We start from the raw sequence: 7,184 nt of genomic DNA on the forward strand, positions 1-7,184 counted from the left end.
AGTGCCGTTTAGTGCCTCGAACCTCCCAAAGAAGTTATTTAGACCATTTAGAAAGTCAGCATCAACTACACCCACCGGGGGGGGGGAGGGTGAGTTGTAGTCTGTAATCGCCCGTATGCCTTGCCACATACTCCTGATGTTTTTGACGTCGTGGAAACGATCCTGAAATTTTCGACTGCGGTCTCGCTTCGCTATCCTGATGGCACGGTTCAAGTTGGCTCTCGCTGTCCTCAGTGTCTCCTTGTCGCCAGACTTGAAGGCAGAGTTCCGCGCTCGTAGCGTTTGACGTACCTCCTCAGTCATCCAGGGTCGTTGGTTGCTCCGGGTGATGATATTCTTAGTGGTGCTGACGTCCTCGGTGCATTTGTTGATGTAGGCTGACACAGTCATGGCACACGCATGTCTAATCTACATCGGGAAAACTGGGAGGGAGGGAGGCAGGCAGGGAGGCAGGCAGGGAGGCAGGCAGGCAGTGTCTGTCTGTTGAGGTTTTCACCTTGTTCTTCTCCTGCTGAAGTTCTAACTGGACGTCCATCAGTTTGGTTCTCAGCTCGTCATTGGCGGCCTGAAGGGCGTCCGTTCGCTCCGCCTTGGCCCGCCCTGCCGGAGCTCGTTTGGACATCTCTTACTCGAGTCTCGCCCGGTCGTCAGTCAGAGATCACAACATTTGTACCTGGAGAGCACAAACGCAGCGCTGTTTTCCACTGGCTTCGAACTCAACTTCAATCGGTACCGTAACTTACAACATCATAAACATAGAACTAGCTTGACTTATTCATTGAATAAATGCATTTGGTTCTTCAAAACTGCATCACGCAACATAGCGTGACCGAGACGGCCGTTATCCACCTGCGTGAAGTTATTTGGTGAAATGAATGAGATGTTTAAGACACCATCGTTCTGTCTCTATGTAGATGAAGGTAAATAATCGATTGCTGAAGGTCCAAAGGTGTTGTGATAAACAAATAAACATATTAGTGATTAGTGACATATTTGTGATAAACATATTAGGCAGGATAATCACATATGTTAACGTGACTGCCCACACTGTATTTATTTATGGTTATTTGTTAAATCGAGTACTGTTAGACATGAAATAGGAAGTGTTTAACATAAATGGAAGACGAAAGGGGTACTCACCATTGTAGCTCCTGCTGGTCAATGATACGAGCCTCTTCTTGCAGTGGAAAACATACAGCCAACAAACACCGTGGAACCTAAAGGAATGAAATTAAACATTAACATTTAGCCTCAACCAACATTCACAGATACAACGCAACGCAAACTACACAAACGTAAATCTTTTTAAACACAATGAGTTGTACTTACCGTGTACGCTCTAGACGGTCCACTTGCAAGCGGAAAATAAAGATATTTCTGTTGATAATCGTCGTGTTTGTATCCGGTGTCTCGCTCAAGGCCATTGCGCCCACAGATTTGAATTTTGGCGAGAGTTCAGCCTATTGACGTCATTTCCGCGGTGTAATACCCGCATATCTGAAACGGCAAAGTTAAGAGTAGAGTTAAATAAAGTTTTTAGTCAACGCAATAATTTACAACCGTTGACCAGTCGAAATAATCGTCGAAATTTGGCGTCTGTGGCTGGAAGCAGACGCCGAGTTCGACATTCCTCCCAAACGCCACACTCCCTCGCTTTTCAGGGCTAAAAAAAAACAGTTGTAATTACCTTGTACGCTCTAGACGGTCAAGTTGCAAGCTGAAAACAAAAATATTTGCCTTGTTAGTCATCGTGTTACTAACAGCTGTGTCTTGTTTGCCAGAACTGCCGCTTTCCTACTTCCTGTTGCAAGCCACGCCCACGGATTATAATTTTGCCGTGAGTTCCGCCTATTGACGTCATGTCCGCGTCACATGACTGCGACGTAATATTATCTAAAACTGTTTGTGCGGTATTGTGTTGTTCTGTGCGGTATTGTGTTATTCTGTGCGGCGTCGTGTTGTTCTGTGCGGCGTCGTGTTGTTCAGTGCGACGTCGTGTTGTTCAGTGCGGCATGGTGTTGTTCAGTGCGGCATGGTGTTGTTCAGTGCGGCATGGTGTTGTTCAGTGCGGCATAATGTTGTTCAGTGCGGCATAGTGTTGTTCAGTGCGGCATGGTGTTGTTCAGTGCGGCATGGTGTTGTTCAGTGCGGCATGGTGTTGTTCAGTGCGGCATAATGTTGTTCAGTGCGGCATGGTGTTGTTCAGTGCGGGATGGTGTTGTTCAGTGCAGGATGGTGTTGTTCAGTGCGGCATGGTGTTGTTCAATGCGGCATGGTGTTGTTCAGTGCGGGATGGTGTTGTTCAGTGCGGCATGGTGTTGTTCAGTGCGGCATAATGTTGTTCAGTGCGGCATGGTGTTGTTCAGTGCGGCATGGTGTTGTTCAGTGCGGCATGGTGTTGTTCAGTGCGGCATGGTGTTGTTCAGTGCGGAATGGTGTTGTTCAGTGCGGCATGGTGTTGTTCAGTCCGGGATGGTGTTGTTCAATGCGGGATCGTGTTGTTCAGTGCGGGGTGGTGTTGTTCAGTGCGGGATGGTGTTGTTCAGTGCGGCATGGTGTTGTTCAATGCGGCATGGTGTTGTTCAGTGCGGGATGGTGTTGTTCATTGCGGCATGGTGTTGTTCAGTGCGGCATGGTGTTGTTCAGTGCGGCATGGTGTTGTTCAGTGCGGCATGGTGTTGTTCAGTGCGGCATAATGTTGTTCAGTGCGGCATGGTGTTGTTCAGTGTGGAAAGGTGTTGTTCAGTGCAGGATGGTGTTGTTCAGTGCGGCATGGTGTTGTTCAATGCAGGATCGTGTTGTTCAGTGCAGCATAATGTTGTTCAGTGCAGCATGGTGTTGTTCAGTGCGGCATGGTGTTGTTCAATGCGGCATGGTGTTGTTCACTGCGGGATGGTGTTGTTCAATGCGGGATCGTGTTGTTCAGTGCGGCATAATGTTGTTCAGTGCAGCATGGTGTTGTTCAGTGCGGCATGGTGTTGTTCAGTGCGACATAATGTTGTTTAGTGCGGCATAATGTTGTTCAGTGCGGCATAATGTTGTTCAGTGCGGCATGGTGTTGTTCAGTGCGGCATGGTGTTGTTCAGTGCGGCATGGTGTTGTTCAGTGCAGGATGGTGTTGTTCAGTGCGGCATGGTGTTGTTCAATGCGGCATGGTGTTGTTCAGTGCGGGATGGTGTTGTTCAGTGCAGGATGGTGTTGTTCAGTGCGGCATGGTGTTGTTCAGTGCGGAATGGTGTTGTTCAGTGCGGCATGGTGTTGTTCAGTGCGGCATGGTGTTGTTCAGTGCAGGATGGTGTTGTTCAATGCGGGATCGTGTTGTTCAGTGCGGCATGGTGTTGTTCAGTGCGGCATGGTGTTGTTCAGTGCGGCATAATGTTGTTCAGTGCGGCATGGTGTTGTTCAGTGCGGCATGGTGTTGTTCAGTGCGGCATGGTGTTGTTCAGTGCGGCATGGTGTTGTTCAGTGCGCCATAATGTTGTCCAGTGCGCCATAATGTTGTTCAGTGCGGCATGGTGTTGTTTAGTGCGGGATGGTGTTGTTCAGTGCAGGATGGTGTTGTTCAGTGCGGCATGGTGTTGTTCAATGCGGCATGGTGTTGTTCAGTGCGGGATGGTGTTGTTCAGTGCGGCATGGTGTTGTTCAGTGCGGCATAATGTTGTTCAGTGCGGCATGGTGTTGTTCAGTGCGGCATGGTGTTGTTCAGTGCGGCATGGTGTTGTTCAGTGCGGCATGGTGTTGTTCAGTGCGGAATGGTGTTGTTCAGTGCGCCATGGTGTTGTTCAGTGCGGGATGGTGTTGTTCAATGCGGGATCGTGTTGTTCAGTGCGGGGTGGTGTTGTTCAGTGCAGGATGGTGTTGTTCAGTGCAGGATGGTGTTGTTCAGTGCGGCATGGTGTTGTTCAATGCAGGATCGTGTTGTTCAGTGCAGCATAATGTTGTTCAGTGCAGCATGGTGTTGTTCAGTGCGGCATGGTGTTGTTCAATGCGGCATGGTGTTGTTCAGTGCGGGATGGTGTTGTTCAGTGCGGCATGGTGTTTTTCAGTGCGGCATAATGTTGTTCAGTGCGGCATGGTGTTGTTCAGTGCGGCATGGTGTTGTTCAGTGCAGGATGGTGTTGTTCAGTGCGGCATGGTGTTGTTCAATGCAGGATCGTGTTGTTCAGTGCAGCATAATGTTGTTCAGTGCAGCATGGTGCTGTTCAGTGCGGCATGGTGTTGTTCAATGCGGCATGGTGTTGTTCACTGCGGGATGGTGTTGTTCAATGCGGGATCGTGTTGTTCAGTGCGGCATAATGTTGTTCAGTGCAGCATGGTGTTGTTCAGTGCGGCATGGTGTTGTTCAGTGCGACATAATGTTGTTTAGTGCGGCATAATGTTGTTCAGTGCGGCATAATGTTGTTCAGTGCGGCATGGTGTTGTTCAGTGCGGCATGGTGTTGTTCAGTGCGGCATGGTGTTGTTCAGTGCAGGATGGTGTTGTTCAGTGCGGCATGGTGTTGTTTAATGCGGCATGGTGTTGTTCAGTGCGGGATGGTGTTGTTCAGTGCAGGATGGTGTCGTTCAGTGCGGCATGGTGTTGTTCAGTGCGGAATGGTGTTGTTCAGTGCGGCATGGTGTTGTTCAGTGCGGCATGGTGTTGTTCAGTGCAGGATGGTGTTGTTCAATGCGGGATCGTGTTGTTCAGTGCGGCATGGTGTTGTTCAGTGCGGCATGGTGTTGTTCAGTGCGGCATAATGTTGTTCAGTGCGGCATGGTGTTGTTCAGTGCGGCATGGTGTTGTTCAGTGCGGCATGGTGTTGTTCAGTGCGGCATGGTGTTGTTCAGTGCGGCATAATGTTGTCCAGTGCGCCATAATGTTGTTCAGTGCGGCATGGTGTTGTTTAGTGCGGGATGGTGTTGTTCAGTGCAGGATGGTGTTGTTCAGTGCGGCATGGTGTTGTTCAATGCGGCATGGTGTTGTTCAGTGCGGGATGGTGTTGTTCAGTGCGGCATGGTGTTGTTCAGTGCGGCATAATGTTGTTCAGTGCGGCATGGTGTTGTTCAGTGCGGCATGGTGTTGTTCAGTGCGGCATGGTGTTGTTCAGTGCGGCATGGTGTTGTTCAGTGCGGAATGGTGTTGTTCAGTGCGGCATGGTGTTGTTCAGTGCGGGATGGTGTTCAATGCGGGGTGGTGTTGTTCAGTGCGGGGTGGTGTTGTTCAGTGCAGGATGGTGTTGTTCAGTGCAGGATGGTGTTGTTCAGTGTGGCATGGTGTTGTTCAATGCAGGATCGTGTTGTTCAGTGCAGCATAATGTTGTTCAGTGCAGCATGGTGTTGTTCAGTGCGGCATGGTGTTGTTCAGTGCGGCATGGTGTTGTTCAGTGCGGCGTAATGTTGTTCAGTGCGGCATGGTGTTGTTCAGTGCGGAATGGTGTTGTTCAGTGCGGGATCGTGTTGTTCAGTGCAGGATGGTGTTGTTCAGTGCGGCATGGTGTTGCTCAGTGCGGCATGGTGTTGTTCAGTGCGGGATGGTGTTGTTCATTGCGGCATGGTGTTGTTCAGTGCGGCATGGTGTTGTTCAGTGCGGCATGGTGTTGTTCAGTGCGGCATAATGTTGTTCAGTGCGCCATAATGTTGTTCAGTGCGGCATGGTGTTGTTCAGTGCGGGATGGTGTTGTTCAGTGCAGGATGGTGTTGTTCAGTGCGGCATGGTGTTGTTCAGTGCGGCATAATGTTGTTCAGTGCGGCATAATGTTGTTCAGTGCGGCATAATGTTGTTCAGTGCGGGATGGTGTTGTTCATTGCGGCATGGTGTTGTTCAGTGCGGCATGGTGTTGTTCAGTGCGGCATGGTGTTGTTCAGTGCGGGATGGTGTTGTTCAGTGCAGGATGGTGTTGTTCAGTGCGGCATGGTGTTGTTCAGTGCGGCATGGTGTTGTTCATTTCGGCATAATGTTGTTCAGTGCGGCATAATGTTGTTTAGTGCGGCATGGTGTTGTTCAGTGCGGGATGGTGTTGTTCAGTGCGTTATAATTTTGTTCAGTGCGGCATGGTGTTGTTCAGTGCGGCATGGTGTTGTTCAGTGCGGCATGGTGTTGTTCAGTGCGGCATAATGTTGTTCAGTGCGGCATAATGTTGTTCAGTGCGGCATGGTGTTGTTCAGTGCGGGATGGTGTTGTTCAGTGCGGGATGGTGTTGTTCAGTGCGGCATGGTGTTCAATGCGGAATGGTGTTGTTCAGTGCAGGATGGTGTTGTTCAGTGCGGCATGGTGTTGTTCAGTGCGGCATAATGTTGTTCAGTGCGGCATGGTGTTGTTCAGTGCGGCATGGTGTTGTTCAGTGCGGCATGGTGTTGTTCAGTGCGGCATAATGTTGTTCAGTGCGGCATGGTGTTGTTCAGTGCGGCATGGTGTTGTTCAGTGCGGCATAATGTTCAGTGCGGCATAATGTTGTTCAGTGCGGCATGGTGTTGTTCAGTGCGGGATGGTGTTGTTCAGTGCAGGATGGTGTTGTTCAGTGCGGCATGGTGTTCAGTGCGGGATGGTGTCTTTCAGTGCGGCATGGTGTCGTTCAGTGCGGCATGGTGTCTTTCAGTGCGGCATGGTGTCGTTCAGTGAGGCATGGTGTTGTTCAGTGCGGCATGGTGTTGTTTAGTGCGGCATGGTGTTGTTCAGTGCGGGATGGTGTTGTTCAGTGTGGCATGGTGTTCAGTGCGGCATGGTGTTGTTCAGTGCGGTATCGTGTTGTTCAGTGCGGTATCGTGTTTCTCAGTGCGGTATCGTGTTGTTCAGTGCAGTATCGTTGTGTTGTTCGTATTGTGTTTAACACTTAGCCTCTAACACTTAGCCTCTAACACTTAGCCTCTAGCATCTAGAAGGTAAATAAATAGGAAGGAAGGACTCACCGGTGACGTCTTCGCCCACGTCCAAGCGTTGTACTTTGTATTTTCATCCTTCTGACAGTGGAAAACATAGCCAACAAACACCGTGGAACCTAAACGAATGAAAGAAAACTATCATTTGGCCACAACCAACATTCACAGATACAACACAATGTGACGTGCGGGGTTGAGGTTAAAGGTTGAGTGAAGGGCCCTCGTTTTAAACTACTTTTTTGAAAAGGATTGGGAACAAGTAAGACGTATTTAATTTATTTAATGGGAAGTAGTAAGAGCTATTGAATTTAATCTATGTATTATATTCTA

Source organism: Syngnathus floridae, unplaced genomic scaffold (genome assembly GCF_059516105.1).
Source record: "Syngnathus floridae isolate MCC-2025c unplaced genomic scaffold, RoL_Sflo_1.0 HiC_scaffold_27, whole genome shotgun sequence".
In the NCBI taxonomy this organism is placed as follows: Eukaryota; Metazoa; Chordata; class Actinopteri; order Syngnathiformes; family Syngnathidae; genus Syngnathus; species Syngnathus floridae.